The sequence below is a fragment of the Dreissena polymorpha genome, chromosome 2 (genome assembly GCF_020536995.1).
Source record: "Dreissena polymorpha isolate Duluth1 chromosome 2, UMN_Dpol_1.0, whole genome shotgun sequence".
In the NCBI taxonomy this organism is placed as follows: Eukaryota; Metazoa; Mollusca; class Bivalvia; order Myida; family Dreissenidae; genus Dreissena; species Dreissena polymorpha.
This window is the reverse complement of record NC_068356.1, coordinates 73,210,508-73,233,858: the sequence shown is the minus strand read 5'-3', so window position 1 is coordinate 73,233,858 and position 23,351 is coordinate 73,210,508. Positions and strand designations below refer to the sequence as shown.

The window sequence follows — 23,351 nt, the reverse complement described above, 5'->3', positions numbered from 1 at the left end:
AATAACTATCAATTAACTTCCGTCTGTGTCCTCACCTTAGAAAGTTTCACTTAATCATTGCATACTGCTTTTATTATAAATTCTCCTTTGACTTTAATTGCCTATATTCCTTTTATAAGTTAACATTGTCTTGGATGTTCCTCTCTGCCCTGTGTGCTCCATCAGTTTATCATGCACAATACTGGATTTTTTAAATAAATTGGTTGAAATAATTGCAATATTAATAATACGAGTAATGTGCAATTACCATGTCTCTTACTTAAAGGTCAAGGTTAAAGCGGAGAGTTTAAGCATATTTGTTAGATGGATATAGTGAAAATATATGTTCCTGTTTGGTCCATTAAAATATTTTGCTTGCAGTTGGGACATTGGAGTAAGAGGCAGAAGACAACCACTTAGTGGGAGATAATGTGGGACATTGGAATAAGAGGCATAAGACAACCACTTAGTGGGAGATAATGAGCCATTATAAGTTTCTTGCTGAAAAAACAATGTCACAGTCCGGGGACAGTTGAAATATGAGCATATCCCTCGCATAGGTAGTGAATTAAGGTAGATGTTCAAAATATAGTGGCACAAAAAGATCATCATTTCAATATGAAATCATTTGTGAATAGTAATGTTTGAACATATATTATTTGCTTTGTTAAGCAGCTATCTGGATGTACTGGTTTTGACATTTTGAGGGAGTGAAAACTACCAGTATAAGTTACGCTAACAAGGTCCATACTTCATGGCTCACGTCACCATTGCTCTAGTGACTGACTAGCTTCAGTTTTGAGAACACAACAAATTTAAAATAATTCTGATAACAGCCAGGCAGGTGGAAATACTCACAGCAGTGAATGCTTTAAGTACTTTATGTCTTTATTTGCGATGTTTAGACTAATAGCATTTCTGCATTCAGTTAAATTTCATACTGATTTTGCTATTAATGCAATATGAAGTGATGTTTAGGACCAAAGGTCTATGAATTATCTGCTATAGTGGAAATCACTTCATATTTTAGAGCAGGTGATTTGTGGATACTTCTCAAAGTATGTTTGATCAGTGAAACATTATCTTGTCAAGCAATCAACTGGTATTTTTATATTGTGTGATGTTTTCTTTCTGCTATAATTTTATTTTTTCAAGAGCTTATAAGGTTGGAGAACAATTCATCAAATGATGAATAAAGGAAATGCAGGGAATCATAAAGTGTTTGACAGTAATGGAATCAAACGTGCACTACAGAAAATGAGGATAAAAATACAGGGACGTTTAATATTACTACTTCAGTCAAGCATTTTAATGTTCATTGACTCCCTCCTCATTTTTTGTACACATTTTTTTAATTAAAATATTTATTTATGCTCAATCAGTCCAGTATTCAACCAGAGACTTAATGATGTTACAAAAAGCAGCCTTCTAAAAGTACATGTATATTATGATATGTGGGCTTTACATTATGTAACCATGCATTAATTGTTAAAAAAGTTAATGTCACTGGTAACAATGCCATTGCCAGGTGTGTGCTTCTGCATCTCATTGTCATGAAATAGGTTGCATGCTTCTGGGTGGTGCTATGCTGATTAACTACAGTAACTAGGTTCTTTTTGTAATCACAAATTAACATTCAAATGAACATGATTTCATGCACTAGATGTAACTGCAATTTTTGCTATCTGAAATGGTGAAGTTGAAATGTCATGACTATGTTTTAATTGATTTCTCTTAAATACTGCAGGTTATTAAATATTAATGTTAAGTGATGTATTGTGCACAGACAATGATGAAATGTACTGCTGTACCTTGTATATTTTTGCAAAGTTAGCATTACTTTTACTTTTTAGTACATGACCCAATTTAAGTTAGAAGTGGCTGCTTTGGTATGCTTTAATCAGAGTCTGCTATACTCGGTCTGTTCAGCAAATTTGTACCTGAATGTGTAGTTCAGAAGAATAAAAACTCGCTGCAATATTTTAAAAGTTAATGTCCTAAAGTTTATTCTTGAATTTTAATTGTATGGATGATTACTGGGATGATTGGAAGTGCAGTGCACATGAAACATAACTCCTGCTTCCATAATTTCACAGTAATTGCCCTTGAGAATTTTCAGTGCATTTCTTGATTATAATATGTCAGGTATCAAGGCAAAACTTCATAAGTTACAATTTAACTAAGCTTGAAACGTAAAATTGTTGCAATACAAGTTCTCATAACTGAACTTCCTTGGGGAGGGTATGACTGTGACTTGAACATAGTTTTTGTAAACATACTTGATAATAAAACATTTGTTAATTTAATTGCAAGTTTTTCATGATAGCGGGTTAGACATTATGTTTAAATACAGGTTTTTTCTCTGTTAATTACTTCAATTTTGCTGTGTTTAAGTAACAATTTTATAAGGAGTCATTCATCACAATTAAAATTTGAATCACTTCCTTCAATGAAACTCAATAAATTCCCAGATTGACAATCAATCTTGTGTCTGCATGGGGACAGAAAAATATATATCCTTAAAAGTTTAATTGTGAAAATTGCCTGGCGATCAGTATTGAAGCTTGGTAAAGGATATAGATCAAATGTTTAAAAATAATCAATTCCACTGCTAATTGGAGACAATGTCAATAAGCAGCTATCAATACTCACGAAGATATTCATGATTTTGACAAGTCCAACCTCTTGAAAGCCCTTTCTTGGGAGGGATACTACAGCTCTTGTATTTACTTTCAATTTCTTATCAAGTGTGCTCCTTAATGGTGTATTGATCAATTTCATTTCTCTTCTGATCTCTTGAGAAGGTAATGAAGATTTCTTTCAACGCCTGATAAAATTGTTTTGGACAATCTGGTTCAATTTTTTTTAACCTACTGGTATATAAGTTATTTTAATCTAAAAAGTGTTTTTTGCGCACCTGAGTACAACGTGCTCATGGTGAGCTTTTATGATCGCCTTTTGTCCGTCGTGCGTTGTGCGGCGTCAACATTTGACTTGTTAACTCTCTAGAGGCCACATTTATTGTCCAATCTTCATGAAATTTGGTCAGAAGATTGGTCTCAGTGATATTTTGGATGAGTTCGCAAATGGTTAAGTTTGCTTGAAAAACATGGCTGCCAAGAGGCGGGGCATTTTTCCTTATATGGCTATATATGGCTTTAGTAAAATCTTGTTAACACTCTAGAGGTCACATTTATTTTCCGATCATCATGAAACTTGGTCAGAAGATTTATCCCAATAATATCTTGGACAAGTTCGAAAATGATGCTGGTTGGTTGAAAAACATGGCCACCAGGGGGCGGGCATTATACCTTATATGGCTATATTAAAACCTTGTAAACTCTCTAGAGACCACATTTTTGCCTGATCTTCATGAAACTTGGTCAGAAGATTCATCCCAAAAATATCTTGGACGAGTTCGAAAATGATGCCGGTTGGTTTAAAAACATGGCTGCCAGGGGGCGGGGCATTTTTCCTTATATGGCTATGTATAGTAAAACCTTGTTAACACTCTAGAGGCCACATTTATTGTCTAATCTTGATGAAATATGGTCAGATGATTTGTCTTAATGATATCTTGGAAGAGTTTGAAAATGGTTACGTTTGCTTGAAAAACATGGCCGCCAAGGGGCGGGGCATTTTTCCTTATATGGCTAAATAAGGCTATAGTAAAACCTTGTTAACACTCTTGAGGTCACATTTATTTTCCGATCATCATGAAACTTGGTCAGAAGATTTGTCCCAATGATATCTTGGATGAGTTCGAAAATGGTTAGGTTTGCTTGAAAAACATGGCCGCCAAGGGGCAGGGTATTTTTCCTTATATGGCTATATAAGGCTAAAATCTTTTTAACACTCTAGAGGCCACATTTATAGTCCGATCTTCATGAAACTCGGTCAGAAGATTCATCCCAATAATATCTTGGACGAGTTCGAAAATGATGCAGGTTGGATGAAAAACATGGCAACCACAGGGGCGGGGCTATTTCCCTTATATGGCTATAGTAAAACCTTGTTAACACTCTGGAGGTCACATTTATTTTCCCTTCATCATGAACCTTGGCCACCAGGGGCGGGGCATTTTTTCTTATATGGCTATAATTGTTATGGCTAAAGTAAAACCTTGTTAACACCCTAGAGGCCACATTTATTGTCCAATCTTCATGAAATTTGGTCAGAAGATTGGTCTCAATCAGGGATCATATTTTCCCGCAACATCAATCGGTCTGGATATAAATGGGGAAAAAGTATCGGATAATTTATGCCCGAAATCATGACAAATTACGTTAAAATATATACCATCGATTTTGCCATTCATGAAGGTGGTATAATAAACGTACAAGTAAAATTCCCTTAGGTATTTTTTTTTAAACGGAACATGCGAGTTTTTTATCAGACTTTTTTCATCGTTGTCAATACTATTAATCCGTGTAAGTATACCAATGTTTTAAATCGTCGACTCGATTATAAGTTACAAACATCCACTGAACCAAACAAATGTCTGTGCGTAGGTTGGCTTCTGACAATAACAAACCAAATAATTAAGAAATAATTTGTGTATGTTATAGTTTGTTTCAAATAACCCACGGCCGATAGTTTAGATGCGTAGGGATTAAATCACGAGAGCGAAGCATTTGAAACCACGCATCAAATTTTCAGTTCTTGATTTATTTAACAACAAACTATAAAGTACACAAATTATTTCGATTCTAACATGGTTGTACGAATAATTTATACAATGTATATTATTTTTCTTTTGTACTATTTTATGTGAAGTTCCGCCCATAAAAAATAACTTTCGACTGTTCTGTCGATCAGATCCGCGACTTTCATTCATAAGTATATTACCGGATTATTACGCTGGTGGAAAATGTATCAGCATGTTTGTTTAGTTACAGCGCGTGCTTTCAGAAGATTATTTTTTGATGCGTCTTTAATCCGCTGTTCGCAAGTTTTTGATTCTTGGTCTGACATGCAATAAACCTGTCCTGACCGGTTTAGAGACAGTGCAGCGAATGATTTATCACACCTTATCGAGATAAGAATGTCAGTAGGGTGTGTTAGCATGTACACCGTGATATTGATTTCATGACATGGGAATTTTAGCAAACAGAATCGGACCGACTGTTTGGGATTTTCAATCAGTCTTTCATGACCCCAATTGGTCTAGGACCAACAAAACCGAAAAAAATATGTTCCCTGGTCTCAATGATATCTTGGATGAGTTCGAAAATAATTATGTTTGCTTGAAAAAAATGGCTTCCAAGGGGCGGGGCATTTTTCCTTATATGGCTTTATAGTAAAATCTTGTTTACACTCTAGAGGCCACATTTACTGTCCGATCTTCATGAAACTTGGTCAGAAGATTCATCCGGATAATATCTTGGACGAGTTAAAAAATGATGCCGATTGGTTGAAAAACATCACTGCCAGGGGGCGGGGCATTTTTCCTTATATGGCTATAGTATAACCTTGTTAACACTCTAGAGGCCACATTTATTTTCCGATCTTCGTGAAACTTGGTCAGAAGATTTGTCCCAATAATATCTTGTTATCTCAGGTGAGTGACTTTGGGCCTTTCAGGCTCTGGTGTATTAATAATGTATTATTTATGAATTATATTGCGCAGTCAAACTATTCTAATTTAGAATGTGAAGTTGGCATCGTAATTCATGCTGTTTAGACTTTTTTTAAATGTCTGGATAATGTCATTTTGAACACTTATCTTGAATGATTTGAGCATTCAATATTAAAATCCTTCATTTTTGTTGTATTTAAGACGGGCATTATTAGTTTTATCTCTGACAGTGATCAAACCTGATTAAGCCCTCTTTTAAGCTTTGGAATTCACAATTAGCCGTGATTATCTGTACAATAAGACTGTATGTACCTCAAGCGCTATACCCTTTCCTTCAAAGCCAATTAAAGGCTGATTTATCAATTATTGAAAAGTCCAATTAGATAGGTGTAACAGCAATAGGCATCTCTTGGGGATACTTGTAGAATTCGTCAATTTTAAATGGTGACAATGACATCTTTTATTCCTCTGTTATCTGGGAAGTTTCTTGTGATAACTGCTTAAGAAACCTCTAACTAGCAGGTATTCATTTTGTATTGATAATTTTTGGAAATTATTTGAAGCTGACACAAGTCAATAGTTTTAAGTTTTGATTAATTGGTCTCTTTTCTTTAGAAAACATTACAAATTAGGTCACTCACAGAAGGAAGATTGAAAATAATGCAAATTATTTACAAAATGTGAGGTTTTGTTTTCATTTGAAATACATAGCTTTAAATGTTTTGAGATGAATGCATTTAAATGATTTTAAATTGCATTTTAGACGGTACATATTTCTTGTGTCAAGATTACGATAGAATTTCGGACAATAAAATGCTTGACTGTAAGACGTGTGCATTCACTTTAATCACCATAATCAGTAAAATTATAATTATTTTGCATAAGCTGTTTTTAATGCATTCATACTGTAATTCTCCATGTTTAAATATAAACTTAAAAGTCAACAAGAATCTGTCACCACATTGGCATTTGGTACCGACACCCCTTTCCATCTTGAACTTATCTTTTACAAAACCTATCTCACCAATATCTCCATTGTTTGTGAGATTTTACCATTCAAATAAAAGATACCCATAGACCAAAACAAAAACTGCTTTTAATGTGTTTTGAGTGTGTTTTTTGTGAAGAGTATCAATTTAAGTTCAATGAGAGCCCAAAGTGAGTTCTTTTGTGCCAAAAGCAAATTGTACACCCTAAAAGGAAATGAAACTGTAACAAAATATTTCCCTATGCATGAGCTTGTGACAAAAGCTCTTAATGTTGAAACATCGCAGGATAATGAAATATTTTCAGCGATTTAGTCAAATTTAAAAGAAAACACAAAATGAAAAGATTGTGGTTTGACAGAAAACAGTCAAGATTTGGATATTGTTAGCGATTGGAAGATTTAAATGTGGATAAAACCTGCCAAGATGGTATTCATGATAACTACTATTTGTTGGTCAAATGGGTTAAAATGAACATCATCGAATTTGGTTTTGAGTTACATTTTGTGGAAACCCCAAGTAGTTAATTTGAAACAGTTACAATTAATGATTGTTTGTACTTGTTAACACATTAATCAGCAGTTAAACGTAATGTGCTAATCGGAATGACTCTTTCATGTCTAATGTTCCTCAAAGAAAATTTTAGATACTCTAAAGGAATGATACAATTTACAAAAAATATTTGATGTGTACTTAAAATTACTTATAATAGTCAAGGGATTTTGCATATTGAAAAAATTAATCCCACATGCATGACAAAATTTTTTGGTATGTTTCTAGTACAGTACAGTCAATTTTATTGTGAGAAATTAAACTTAAACTATTTTTAAACCTATGTTTTCACCAAAGTTGAAAATCCTGTTTATTAGATTGGAGTATGGTGGCAGCAGTGGGGTGTTGATGGGTTTGTGGTTGCAGCATCAAACAGTGGTTTCAGGTCAATAACTGTATTTAAGGGATTGACCAAACTTGATAAAACATTGGAAAAAGCAAGCTTTCTTCTTATTAAAGAAGACCTTGCTTGGAATTACATTTGGGTCCAGTAACAGGGTCAAGGTCACAAATACTAAAAATAGAAAAAAAAGATCAATAATTAGAGTAAATACAATCCTAAGGTTACATTACATGTAGCTTACATTCAGACTTAACATGGGATTGCATTTGTGGTTAATGTCAGTTCAAGGTCACAGTAATTTAAAAAAAGGGAAATGTTTTTCATCGAAAGATCGGGGGCTTTTTTTGGCCTGTCTGTCTGTCATTCATTCATTGTGTGTTTCCCAAACTTTAATGTTCGTTAAAGTTTGGTCATAATTTTTTGAATATTGAAGATTTGACATGCATATGTATCTCATGGAGCTGCACATTTTGAGTGGTGAAAAGTCAAGGTCATCCTTCAAGGTCAAAGGTCAAATATCATTGTTTTTTTCGTTCCTAAAACTTTAACCTTCATTAAAATTTGGTAATAACTTTTTGAATATTGAATATAGCAACTTGATATTTGGCATGCATGTGTATCTCATGGAGCTGCACATTTTGAGTGGCTAAAGGTCAAGGTCATCGTTCAAGGTCAAAGGTCAAATTTATGGCTTCAAAGCGGCGCAATAGGGGGCATTGTGTTTCTGACAAACACATCTCTTGTATAAATTATTGTTCGGACGTGACGTCAAAAATAATGTGATAACCTTTTAAAAAAATATCTCCCAATGAATGTAATAAGAACTGTCGGATTTACTGAATGGACGATTATGCATGAGTAAAGAATTATATACTATCGTTGATAAAGTCATAGATTAAGTTTAAAAATATTTATGAAATACAATCAATGTAAAAGATATTATTCTTTATTATATAATAGAAATAATTTATGATATGCTAAGTTATCAGCAATGAGCCATTTTGTTTTACACTGTGTAAACGACTGGGTGGGGGTAACAACGTAGCAATACTCAGCAACTGGACAAACAATCTAAAAAGTGGTAATCTGAGAATAGCGGTCACTTGTTGACAACAGTCACTTTGGCCATTTACCTTGACTGACCGCTGTACGCAGTCTTGACTGTATTGAACTGCTTAATGTCTTTATTGCAGAGAATTATTTGCAATTGGCTGCCAGATTAGCTCTTTTCTTATTAAATTGTAATGATGTTTTATTCAGCATTATTATAATATTAAGATATTTCACTTAAACATTTATATATAATGCTTTTAGCTCATACATTATGGCGATACAAACATGGAATGTCAGTGTTTTACAGGCTTCTCCAATTTGACTGTCATTTTCTGAAGTGTACTGCAGTTAACTACTGGCAAAATAAGGCTAATTTGGAGACCAAATTGACGGGCCATTATAAAAATCAACTGATGCAAAAATAAAAGACAAACCATAAAAACATAGAGCTGTTTTAGGAAGACCCCCTGGTGTATAACAAGGCAGTTTATTTGCACTAACTGTTAAGCTCTTAAACCAAGATTTTCACAGTATGAGGCTACTGACAAATAAATCTCTATAATTTATTTGAAAATATGTATAAACTGTAAAATCAAAATTTCTTGTGTGTGGTTTTAAATGAAGATAGTTTGGGTGCCAACAATAATTATTTTATAATGCTTATTCATACTTGTTTATGTTACAAAAAAAACTTATGTTTGTCTAGATCAAGATGTTTGTTTAAAAAAATAATAATAACCACGATGTATAATCAAACATACAACCATGCAAAAGCCCATTCAAAATCTTAAAAAACAGTAAAACATTTACAACTGGAAACAAATCTTTTTTCTTATAATTATTTTGTCAGATACCAAAATGGTAGCACTGCACATTTAAATCCCCTGGGCGTCACAATGCATTGAGCTGTGTGTGTGCTTTGGTGGTCTACTCTGGGCTCATGAAAAGAGTCCTGCTGAGCTTGATAGAGCTGAGAACCCATGAGTGCTGAGTCTTCACTGTTGTCACCAGTGGTTGCTTAGCGCGGTATGGGTAAAGAATTTTTATGTGAGCATATTGGTACTCAGTCAATTTTGTTATTTGAGCATTTTGTGTGATCATTTGAGTCGAGTTCTGAGAAAGCTGGGCATAATGCATGTGCGTAAAGTGTTGTCCCAGATTAGCCTGTGTTAAAAGTCCACACAGGCTAATCAGGGACGACACTTTCCGCCTAAATTGGATTTTTGCTAAGAAGAGACTCCATTCAAGCGAAAAATGTCATAAAAGCGGAAAGTGTCTTTCCTGATTAGCCTGTGTGGACTGCACAGGCTAATTTGGGACGACACTTTACACACATGCATTATGCCCAGTTTTCTCAGAACGCTACTCATTTTATTGTTGCTGGCATTTTATTTCAAGGTTAGAGGTGTGAACAGTTGTATCTGCGAAACATTTCTGTATAAGATACATTTGTTTGACATTTGACTGTTGCTAATGACTGAGGATTGTGAAAATTGATAATAGTTTAATTGCTTGATGTTAAGTTGAGTCCTATTTATTTTTTGTCAAAAGCTAAAAAGCCAACTATTTAGAAACGTTTAAGTAGACCAAACCAATGCAACTGAGTAAAGCTTAAGTATCTCATACACTGATAGTTTGATATACAGGCCACAAGCAAAATGTGAAAAACCATAAACAATCATGTTTCTGAATGCCCATATCTCTGACCAGTTTTTAAACCCAGGTATTGTAAAGCCTCTGGGGCAATCAAGTGGCCATAATCATTATAAAATTGCCCTGGGCATTTGAAAATGGCCATTAGTGGGTTGACAGAGGGATTTGGCTCCCAGTTGAGCACAAAATCACCGCCCAAGATTAAATCGGTCACTTAAGCCTGCATGTGGATGACAAAGTAAAAATTTGTGGCAAAAGTAGCAATCATGGGGTTCAACAGTAGTTCAGTGTTAAGTGACCACAAACCCGGGATTGTGACCGTGCTTTGTTGTTTAGTGTTTGTATTTCATTATTGTATATAATAATCCTGCAATTTCTAATTTAGAGATACCTTGCAAATATTGGCTATTTTGAATTAAATCCTCTTAGAACCTTGTATAAACCTCCGGTCCACGTTATATCTCTTTCATAAACATTTGCTTTGTTCAATTAAGTTGTCCATTCACAAATATTGAACTTTGGTGAATTACCTCCATTTCAGAGAGTAGCAGTATAGAGCGAACCAATCGGAAGCCATCTTGCATAATTTGACTTTAAATGGATGTGCACAAGTGTGCCAATTAACCAATGAAAATGCATGTGACATAGAGCTGCGAGGAAAAGTGGGTGGAGTTACCAAATTGAAGTAAGAAACTTTGTCTTCTTTAATAGATGTAGTAGAAAAGTGTGTCGCAAGCAGACGACTATTGTGGTTGAATAATATTACACTGTGGAACATTGGTAAACAGTGCTCACTATCCAAATTCGGAAGTAATTGATGTTAAAGTGGGGCTCAAAGATAATTTAATCAGGCTTGATAAACTTGCTGGTTTATAGTCAGCTGTGAATACATACATACAAGTTTGCAAATGTATGATTATTATCCAAGCGTTTGATAAGTTTTGTGTGTTTGGTTTATATTTAACGGAGGACTACCTAATATACATGTAGCTGGTGAGTGTTTTTCACGTTAATGATTCCCACGTGTATTATTAGAGTGAAATGATACTTTTCCCGCTATTTTTAATTAAATCATCCTTTGTATTGGCAGGGTTTGAAACTTGATATTGTATTTAATTCACGACCTGACTCTGAAAGTAACAACTTAAGATTGTATTTGGCTGTAGTTATTATTGCTTTAATGATCAGTATAGCTAATAACAAATTGGTATGTCGATGAAATGATATTATGAATGCATTCTGAAGAGAGTAGTATAATAATTGCCTTAATAAAGTGTATGTTTATGAACAAATATTAGGGTAATAGAGAAGAAAGTTATGTCAGTGTAAAATAACCCTTGCAATTAGGCATAATGTCAATGTATAAATCTGCAAATAATACATATTGTCAATATATAACTTTTTCAAATAGGGGTAATATCTATGTACATGTATTACTTAGCAAACATGAGGAATGTAAATGTTTCAAATAGGAGTAATTTAAATGTATTTCTGTTTCAAAAAGGACTAATTTAAATGTATTACTGTTTCAATAGGAGTAATGTCAAAATGTTCACTGTTTCAATTAGGAGTAATGTCAATGTATTACTGTTTCAATAGGAGTAATGTCAATGTATTACTGTTTACAATAGGAGTAATGACAATGTATTACTGTTTACAATAGGAGTAATGACAATGTATTACTGTTTCAAATAGGAGTAATGTCAATGTATTACTGTTTCAAATAGGATTAATGTCAATGTATTACTGTTTCAAATAGGAGTAATGTCAATGTATTACTGTTTCAAATAGTAGTTAAATACCAATGTATTACTGTTTCAAATAGGAGTTAAATACCAATGTATTACTGTTTCAAATAGGAGTAATGTCAATGTATTACTGTTTCAAATAGGAGTAATGTCAATGTGTTACTGTTTCAAATAGTAGTAATGTCAATGTATTACTGTTTCAAATAGGAGGTAAATACCAATGTATTACTGTTTCAAATAGGAGTTAAATACCAATGTATTACTGTTTCAAATAGAAGCAATTTAAATGTATTACTGTTTCAAATATGAGTCATGCCAATGTATTACTGTTTTAAATAGGAGTAATGGCAATGTATTATTGTTTCAAATAGGAGTAATGCCAATGTTACTGTTCCAAATAGGAGCAATTTAAATGTATTAATGTTTCAAATAGGAGTAATGCCAATGTATTACTGTTCCAAATAGGAGCAATTTAAATATATGACTGTTTCAAATAGGAGTAATGTTACTCTCAATTTAGAGTTATGTCGATATATACATTGAAAATAGAAGTAATATCATTTAATACCCATTATAACTTTAAAATAGCAGTGATGTCAATGTGTAACTGTTTCCAATTGAAGTTACATGCTAATATAGTACTCCGCACATAAGAGTTTTGTTGATGTCCATATTATCTTTATACCAAGAAAGTTCAATGTATTACTTGAAAATTAGTGTAAAGGTAATGTTTTACTTTGCAAGTTATTATTATCCCCACGCTTTTTGAAGAGTGGGGATATTGTGATTATCTCCGCCGTCTGTCTGTCCGTCTCTCCGCCTGTCTGTCCGTCCTGACCACTATCTCCTCCTACACTATAAGCATTAGAACCTTGAAACTTACACACATGGTAGCTATGAGCATATGTGTGACCCTGCACTATTTGGAATTTTGATCTGACCCCTGGGTCAAAAATTATGGGGGTTGGGGCGGGCTGGGTCAGAGATTTTCACTCATTTTTTTATGTTATTTTACAGTAACTTCTTCATTTCTGCACCGATTTACTTCAAATTGATACTGAACCTCTCTTATTACAATACGGTCAATCTCAACTATTCAGGGCCCCATTACCAACCCTGGGGGGCTCCGTCCACATAGACCACACTCACCCAAAATTGTCTTTTACTATAATTTCTTCATTTCTACATCGATTCACTTCAAATTGATACTGAACCTCTCTTATGAAAATACGGTCAATCTCAAATATCCATGGCACCATTACCAACCCTGGGGCGCCCCACCCACATAGGCCACACCCACCCAAAATTGCCTTTTACTATAACTTCTTCATTTCTACACCGATTCACTTCTTATTGATACTTAACTTCTCTTTTGACAATACGGTCAATCTCAACTATGCATGGCCCCATAACCAACCCTGTGGCGCCCCACCCAAATTGGCCACACCCACCGAAAATTGCCTTTTACTGTTATTTCTTCATTTCCACACAGATTCACTTCTAATTGATACTGAACTAATATAATGACAATATGGTCAATCTCAACTATGCATAGCCCCATTACCACTGGGGCGCCCCATCCACATAGGCCACTCCCACCCAAAATTGCCTTTTACTTAACTTTTTCATTTCTACACCGATTCCCTTCTAATTGATACTGAACTTCTCTTATGACAATACGATCAGTCTCAACTATGCATGGCCCCATCAACAACCCTGGGGCGCCCCCTGGGATAAACATGCGGCGTGGGGATACGCATTGGCCTCTGCCGCGCTATTTCTAGTTATATCATGATTTAACCATTGAAAATATGATTGTGTGTATTTTGTATAAAATGATTAGTGATAGTATAATTGTCAATAAATTACTTCTGAATATTGCATAAATATCGATTTTAAACTTATGATGCAAATATGAGCAGATCAATGTATTATATTTGAACTCTCAAAAATTACAGCGTATTTTTTATTGTAAATAATTAATGTTCATCTCTGTTTAACAATTTTAAAACATAGAAGTCAGACTGTGCTACTCTTTGTAAATACACATGCAATATCAGTGAGACCACTTTTACCTTTGCAAATACAGGATAGATGGAACTCAATACTGTCAACAGGTGGTCCTGCTTATTTATTTTACTCATATAAGTAGAGGAATATTTGTAAAATGTGTATGATTATACTAAATAATTGTGAAGTTGTCACGATTAGTGTTTTCTTTTCACATTGCATATATGATATCTACAATTACTGTTAATTTCTGCAATAATATATCAATTATACACATGAGAATAAAATAATTCAATTGCATATAAGCCCAAACCTGTAAAACCTGTGAATACCGTATAGATTGTACTAGTTTTTCAAATCAGAATATTATAAAGCAATAAGAGAATTGTTGCCTATTGTCTGTCAATATAATTTACGGCTTACCAATCCCTTGAGGTTACAGTGTCAGTATTATTCAATTTGAGCATAAAAGATGCATCTCACGTATTCAGCTCTGTTGTCATAAATCATAAAGAGAGGTATCATAACGTATTATGGTCAATTTGTTTTTAGTACACTTACCGGCAATACGAGTTTATTTAAGGCATTCAAAAAACCATCCATAATCGTAGCCGTTTAAGAGGCAAAATGTTTATAGAATACAATTTGGTTATAGTCTGTTGTAAAGTAATCCACCGATTATTGAAATTGCATCCCATACAATGGTTAACATTTGGGTTTCAATGTAGCAGGAACATGAGATCAGCATTGAATACTCGTTCTCACGCATGATCTATTCACAAGCTATTTGCTCTGGATCAAGCAGCAGATAACAGTTTGTTGCGCCCTGCCCTGCTTGTAAAAATTAATTTTTGCTCCTTAAACTTGGGATCTCATCTGTTCTTCAATTTTTGAGTTGCTGTATACTTTTTTAATGGCAAAGGGAATAAAACAACACAATGGTAACCAAATAGTTAATTGTGTACATCCATTTATTTATGGGTTTGCTCTGGGAAACAGGGTGAAATGTATGTGCAAAAAGTGTCTTCCCGGGTTAGCCTGTGCTGTTTGCACAGGCTTATTATAGTCAGGGAAGATACTTAACGAATTCATTGGATTTGTTAAAGGAAGTCTCTTAAATTCTTAGCAAAAATCGAGTCAAGGTGAAAAGTGTTTATACTACAGTGCATATATACTACACAGGCTCATCTGGGACAACATTCTATGCACATGCATCAAGCCCCCTTTACCCAGAGCGAGGCTCAAGTGGTTTTGCATCTTGTTAAAACATATCACAACCAGTTCTACAGATAGGATTTCCACTCCATGGTGAACATGATATCCTATCAAACAATATTGGTTGTATACCTGATTAAATAACAACTGATGTTACCTACTATACTGTTTAGGGCCGTCATGTCCTGAGTATATTTAGGTATGTGATATGAGGTTGGATCAGTGTATGAGAGGTGGAAGATAATGAGGATGGATAGTAAAACAGCTGTATCTCAGTTAATATTTTTATAGTGGATGTTACAGTTTCCTCAGTTCAACTCTCTTTATATGGCTAGTTGCATAATAATAGTTATTTCCTGTTAGATATATGAGAACTTTGTGCTCACCAGAGCATTTTACAGATTGATGGAGTTTTTTTTGTCTGCATTTTGTATGCTGGAATATAAATATTAACTGCTCAAAGTGCAATAAAATACAGTTTAATCAGAGAAGGTTGCATGTAATTCCAAACAAAATTGTACGCTTTCAGTAGGTTGAAATAAATCTTACAATAGATATTTAACTTTGGCTATACAAACCAGTGTACATTGGGGCATAAAGTTGCATAGCATTTAAATAATTCAACTTGTTAATCATTACCTTTAAGTCGAGTTGTATCGATGCAAACCTTTAAGTCGAGTTGTATGGATGCAAACAAAATTTAAGACTGTCTGTTTGCAGATACAGTTATGATGCCTAAGTGTAAAACTGTAAAAATTGATTGAATGAATTAATCTGTGGCATGCGTAATTACGTGAGTACAATAATCTGACAGAGAAATTATTACACATGGCTGCATTCGTGCAGTTGTAAGACGTCCATAAATCAAGCGGCCCGCAGGTTCGTCTCCTATTGTGGACTAACAAATTGTGTTGGCATTGTCAGCTGCAGTTTTAACCCATTTATGCCTAGTGGACTTTCCCATACTTCTTAATTGGATCAATTTATTTCCAAAATTAGGGATGTATAGTATATTAATTTCTATATTAAGAATATTTCGTACAGTAATTCCTTTAAGCAAACAGTGAAGACCTTGATGAGACGTCGCATCATGCTGCGTCTCATGTGGGTCTAGCTATTTGCCAAGGCCTTTTTCTAGACGCTAGGCATAAATGGGTTAAACTTGAAAAAGTACATAAAATAACATCGATTTAGCAACTGTTTTAGTGATAACATATTTTTGTATTCTTTATGGAGGATAGATAAATGTCAGTGTCCCAAATGTTTTGTTGTTTTATTGTACTTTGTAGTGTATGTGTGGTCATTGTTTATAGATAGCTTCTGAACTTAATCACTGTCTGCTATCTTTTTAAAGGGAATCCAAATGGGTAATTAGGTGAAATAACAATTGCATGTCGTGTCAGATAATTCGCCCGTATGTGGCAAAGTATAGGCTTGAAATCAATTTAAATCAATTACTTATCTTTTGGGTTGTTTTTTTATAAGGAAAGCTGAAATCCGATCAAGTGAGTCTCATGGATACTAGTTGTATCATAATTTGTCTTGCTGTAATTTTGGTAATTGCTTTTTTAATTTTACATGTTATTGAATTATGAAGTGTCAAATGGTGCATAAATTGAAGTAGATTACATGGAAGGAGTATAGACAGAATAATGAACTTATTCTTATCAGAAACAAATTAGAGACTGTCAAATAATTTATAGATTTTATGAAATATAATGTTTTAATTTTCTAAATATATTTAAATTTAATGGGTATAATTATTCAGAAATAAACATCTATTCACTAAGGTATACCTATATGTAGTCATATGTTTTGCTGATTTGCATTTCAGCGCAATACAAACTTTTCAGTTGATTTGAGTGTAACAAATCTTATAACAATTAGTTAACACTTTGATTTGTGAAATGGGCATTTTTTGTGTGTACAATTTTAAGTATTAAATTTGTAAAATACATTTCATGTCAATGTGTTTTGGGTTATTTTATCTTAATAAAGATTTAAAGATCCCATGGCAAGTTTCCATCTGAGACTCTGGGTTGATTAATTAATCAACCAAATGGCCTGACTGACCTAAACAGCCATTAGTTGTGTTAATGTTTGGCCTGCTGGGTGATAAAATTACAAAGAAGGTTTGGAAGGATGCATTTGAGTATGCATCATGGCTTACAATGTCCACAAGGGATTGAAGTGTATCCTATATCTACAAATTATTGTGTGGTGGTGATTGGTTGATGATGATTATACAAGATAACGTTATGCATAGTGCAAAGGTGATGCAATATAAATTAAATCAACTGTGATAATTGCTTATTAATTAAACACTCATTAGTAGTTTAAGTTTCCAATGTAGCATTTCATTGCTGTCATTTGAAAATGTCGTCATCAATGACTCAGATGGTGACATCCTCTCGCCATGTCTAAGATTATATACTTATCGAAAGCAGTTATACTTTTTTGAATAATTTACTGAATTAATATAATGATATCTCATGAATGATAAAACACAATTTGTTAATAAATTTACTATTAAATTAATTTGATCTAAAAGACTACACATGAATAAAAATGTGTATCTAGGCGGTAAAGTGTTAAACTTCATAGGAAGACAATTCCATACTGGCATCGGGAGATCAAGGAATTTCCTGCATACTAATTTCAAGAATAGACCTGGCACATCACTATGTGAGGACAAGATGTTTCCCTGGAAAAGAATGACATGTTGATGCTGCCTTATATTGATCAGCTATGTATCCTCGGGATGTTACATTAAGGAAGGCTAAATACTGCTAGAGAATATTGCATTTTCTAGAATAGCTTCAGGTCTCCAGTGTTTTGTATCCAGCAGTGTTGTCATGTAGATCAACTGGCTGGCTGATTATCTGTCATGTTCATTAGGTTTATGTTTGTGCCTTGATTTATTGAGATGTAGTTTATAATAATGGGATACTGTATGTGAGATGTCAGATGTAAGGTATAGAAACATGTGGTGGAATATTTTAGCAATATAGAAATTTGATGTGTGGACAGTTTGTTGAAGTGCTTTAAATGGTATGTTTTTCTAGGAGACACTGGTGACTGTCTGATGTCACTTTGCATATTTATTAAAGATGATAAATATATGCATTGAAGAGACTTACAAAGACTGTGTCATGGGATATCTGTTGAGATGAATGGACCTGAAGTAAGTTTGCATAAAGCATAAATATTTGTCAAACATGCAATATAAAATGCATACAACTTATTGGTCTGTGTTGATTTCAAATATCTTTGAACATGAACAGTGTTATTTATGAAGATTAAAGATGGAATTTTAGAGGCTATTGTGTTGAAGGTAAATTTGTTTTCAATCATTGGTTTGAAAAAATGTTATAATATGTATGAAGTTGCAAACTCGTCAAGAGCAGTATTTATTCCTTTCTATTTATGCCTTTCTTTACTTATACTTCTGTATGTAATACATCATAAATATGGCTGATATATATGGCTGTAACAGGAGACAGTATAGTCACTTCATTTTGACTTATAATTCATTTTAAATTATTTTTTTATGTAATATGTTTCTAAACTGTTTTCACTAATGCATGAACATAGTTCCATTTTTTTAGGCAGATTTTATTTGTATCCAAACATAATTTTTTGGGTAAAATCATTTTAAAAGATGTAATTATATAAATGCAAATATCTGTAATTTACATATAATTTGTGGAAATTAATAAATGCAATAAAAGTACATTATAAAAAAAGCATGGTTGACAAAACACAATTGATTTTAAGATTGCTGTTTTTGAACATTAAAAATAAATTACATATTAATGGGTTCTAATGTTATTTATAAATATAATGTAAAATTGTTTAGGCCTCAGTGATTCCTCAATGATTTTTTAAGTATCATCTCTAAAGTGAAAGAAGATCTATTAATACACGTATGGCTCTTTTATGGCAACATTTACAATAATCTGTAAAAATGATCAGCAGTCAGTGAAAACCTCAAATGTCACTGGCATATTTTATTAAACATCAAAATACATAGAAATAATTTTGTATGATATGAATTTATAGCTTTTAAGCTTTCAAACGTATACTAACAATTTATATGTAGGCATGGCCTAAATCAAATAAAGATACATGATTTGAATATGTATCAACTGGTTAGAAGCAATTTCAGATAACAAATAGCAGAAATATTGGTGTTCAGTCAGTAATACTGAGTAATTGACGCACATGTTGTGGGATTAGAATGCCATCAAATATCTTTTTAGAGATTAGTGGACTCAAGTGTTTTGTGTATCAATCCTTTCATGATATATTATCATCTTATTATGTCAATAGATATATGGCTGATAAACATATGCTTAAGTCTTGCTGATAAAGCTTTTTAGCATGTTCTTGTATATTTTTTCAAGCACATATTTCTTTGAAGAGATTGATTGTGTAACATTTTGTTTTAATGGAGGTAAGGAATTGTTATTGACAGTAGATAAAGGGTGATAAATTCATATTAAAGTTGTTCCATACATTTTGCTTATCAGCTGAAAGTTAAACATGCAAATAAAAAAATCTAATGTGTTTGGTCCTGTTTTCAGTGACAGTTAAATGTTGATATTATAGTGTTATTTTAACCTTATTTAATGTTTATTTTTCTGTTTGAAGTTAAGAAAATGACCTGGGTAAAAACAGTACACTGCTCCATTGATTATGCAATAATATCTTGGTTATGTAATAAACAGCGCCAATTATGATCAACAATTATCATGTGATACATTTGCAAGATTAAAAGCAATAGTTCTTTAATGTAACATTTGCTGTCAAAGGCAAAGGGATATAGAATTAGGGGTGTCAGTCTGTCCGTCAGCCAGTCTGTTCGTCCCTAAATTATATTGTTACACCAATTGTCAGGGCTTTTTCTTAAAAATTATATAAGATATTAACATGAAATGTCATGGATGTATAGATATTAATGAGGAGAAGTGTCATGCACAGCATAAATAACCATGCACTTTCTTTGATAAAAGTTATTGCCCTTTGTATTTTGTATGATGTAACTTTTCAGGGCTCTTCTCTGATACCATACAAGGCTTCAACATGAATTTTTTTGGGTGTGTTGATATTAAACAGGAGTAGTGCCAAGTTAAAGAACCATAACCCTTCTTTTTCTTAAATAAGAGTTATTTCCCTTTGTTGTTTTTGTATGATGCAACTTTTCTGAGGTCTATATCTTGGTTACTATAGGATATTTCAACATGAAACTTCATGAGACTGTGTTGACAAATAGGAAGAAGTGCTCTGCACAAGAACCATTACCCTACACTTTCCTAAGTAAGACTTATTGACCATTGTTTTTTTTGTATGAATTGTAACTTTTCAGAGCTTATTTCAGATACACCAGAAGATTTCAACATGAAACTTCATGTGTGTATAGATATCATAAGGAAAATTGTAATGCACAATATTTATGCCCCCGGTAGGGTGGCATATAGCAGTTGAACTGTCCTTCAGTCTGTCTGTCAGTGTCCGTCCGTCCAAAAAGTTTAACATTAGCCATAACTTTTGCAATATTGAAGATAGCAACTTGATATTTGGCCTGCACGTGTATCTCATGAAGCTGCACATTTTTAGTGGTGGAAGGTCAAGGTCATCCTTCAAGGTCAAAAGTAACAAGAAATATCTTTAAAAAAGATATACGGCGTAAATAGTTTAATGAATGAGATCAAGGATAGCGAATGTCTTTTTCTGTGCAGTTCTTAGCTGCATCACACGCAGTACGGGATGTTACGGGGAGTTTTCGCGGCTTATTTTACATTATAACATATTGCTGGTCATAAACCTATAGATACAAAACAGAAAACCAAAAGAAGAATGGAAGTGAAATTTAAACATATGAGTCAACCGGCCACACGAGAAGTATCCGTATTTATAGGCGCATTCTTCGAACAAACCTGTTTTAGTGGTTTGTCGGGCATTGCTATTTGATTCGATTATTAACAGTATCAATTATCATCGTGCTAATGCTTAAAGTAATATTATGGGCATTTTGCACTGTTGAATTGAGCTGAAAAGAATTAACAGGTCAAAATAGTTAGTTAAAATGTGGTTACTGATTAATTATCTGCAACTCACCTTGCTACCAGTTGTTTATAAAAATATATTTTATATTCGATATTCTTACGTGACCCACCCAGTCCTGTAAGCTGAAATGATCCGTAAAACAATTTCGTGTCTTTGTGTCGTATGAACAAATCTGCACTAAAACTAAATTTAGGTTCAACTCGTAAACGCATGATCAGTTGTCAAACGAAAGTACGGTTGATATTCAAATGCATTATTTTTCTCTTTCTGGTATATTGTTTTAGTATGATGATGCTGCATTAATTAATATAAGTGTATATGAAGTAGAAACATCAAAAATAATCAACGGTTGCGATAGACACCTATAAACTGTTACATGCTCATAATATCACTTTAGTACATTAGGCAATATGGACGAATAATTATTGTTAAATTTATCAACAATAATATTTATCATTGTATTGTTGAAAACACATTAAGAATCTATTATTTACATACCATAATTATATTGCTGAATATCTTCATTTAACATATTTCTGGTCTAAAGAAAATTCCAGGTCACCTAGTTCACGGATAGCGTCTGTATTATATAACGATTATTTTACTGGCCGCCAACTCCGGTGATGACCTGTATATAAACTCTGAATGTCCGCGAATTGACCCGATATACCTCGCGGGTTGAAATGCAATGCTTTAAAGTGAGGCCTCGCTTCCATTGCTCTCTATACTTTTACATGTTAACATGTTAACAGGAATAAGGAAGTAAGTACTAAATATGAGAACATAGCCTTTTAAGTATAAACGCTCTTGCGCTGGTAATACTCTGAAAATAAAAGGTGTACGCACAAACTGTATTGATGTCGAGAATTGAGTGTAAAACTGTTCTATCTATTTAGCCTTTTCATTCGAGATAAAATTGTTTCATACAGTAAAACAGTGTTACAAAGACGCGGATATGTTTCCAATGTTCTGGTGGTATACTCAAATCAGCCAATGGAATAAATGAAGTGTATTCATTCGTACCTAGCCGCGGGAAATTTTATTGGAATTTTATTGGACACTTACAAAGGTCAGGCTAAGGTGAAAAGCTGGCTTATGCAGCTTACGCCGAAAAAATAGAATCCAAGGGAAGTAATAAGCTGTAAAAGGCAGATAATTTCTAAACCTGCCAAATGATATATTGAAATTTTATTTCAAAGCGGCACAATAGGGGGCATTGTGTTTCTCTCGGTCAGCAGCTGGAGCGTGCTCGTCGCGACCGAGGCCAGGAGCCGCCTGCAGAAGATTGATTCTCGCGGCTTGATCTTCTGCGGATGGCTCAGCAAATCCAGCTGAGTCCGTCACCTTCGAGCCGGACGTCTTCTTCACTGCTGGGACTGCTGTCTTCTCCAGGATGCAGCGGACCTGACCAATCCGCTGTTTATCGTCGAGAGCTCGCCTGCCCGTACCGGTCCAGAGGTCCCGTCTGTAGAGGGACGGGTACGGCGGGACAGCAGGACCACCAGTGGAAGGACTTACGGGACGGCAGGGTTCGACATTAACTTTTTTTAGAGTAAGACCGTCGGACCAGCTCCTCTTAAAATGTACTAGCCCAAACCTGATGTCTACTAGACCATAAATGACATTATCATAGCAAATTAACACAATTGTGCTATGTAACTGTTTAATCAGGATTTATCAGTAAATAATCAGTGAACACCAGATTTTTTTAATGCATAGAGTAAAACAATAAAATAAAACTTTTTTTTTTGCTTTTCTTCGTCAAATTCAAGCCATGGGAACTGACTCGATTTTCCATCTAGGATAAAATTGACGTTTTCGTGTTTCTTCATATTTACGTTTCGTGTCAGTTTGAGTGTGGGATTCTTTTTTATTAACTGATTTGTCGGACAAAAATCCGAACTTGAACAAAGCCATTCTTTTAATAACATTCTCTTGTCTGCTACGCAAAAATGTTTACATTGACGATACCGATTTTCGATATAAGTCGTAAAATCATGCTCTACAGTTTTACGACACTGCAGAAAATCATTAATATTCATGACAACTTGACCAATGGAAACCAGCAATTTCTGCAGGAAGCTCTATTTTGCGTCTAAAAATACTGATGAATCATGTGAATGCTCCGCATTTATTAGACTAGTTTTGTTTTAATGTAAATAACG

At 33.8% G+C, this 23,351-nt stretch overlaps 1 protein-coding gene across 4 annotated transcripts in view; it reads left to right on the top strand.

The window, feature by feature from the left end:
• LOC127867599 (D-glucuronyl C5-epimerase B-like) overlaps positions 1-23,351 on the top strand; it is a 157,713-nt gene that overhangs the window by 102,468 nt on the left and 31,894 nt on the right. Inside the window, exon 3 of one of the 4 annotated variants that reach the window (XM_052408877.1) lies at positions 10,686-10,829. The exons of 1 other annotated variant lie outside the window; for it this stretch is intronic. The gene's annotated coding sequence lies outside the window, so the exon portion shown is untranslated. 2 more of the 4 variants (XM_052408876.1, XM_052408880.1) reach the window with 2 other exon arrangements.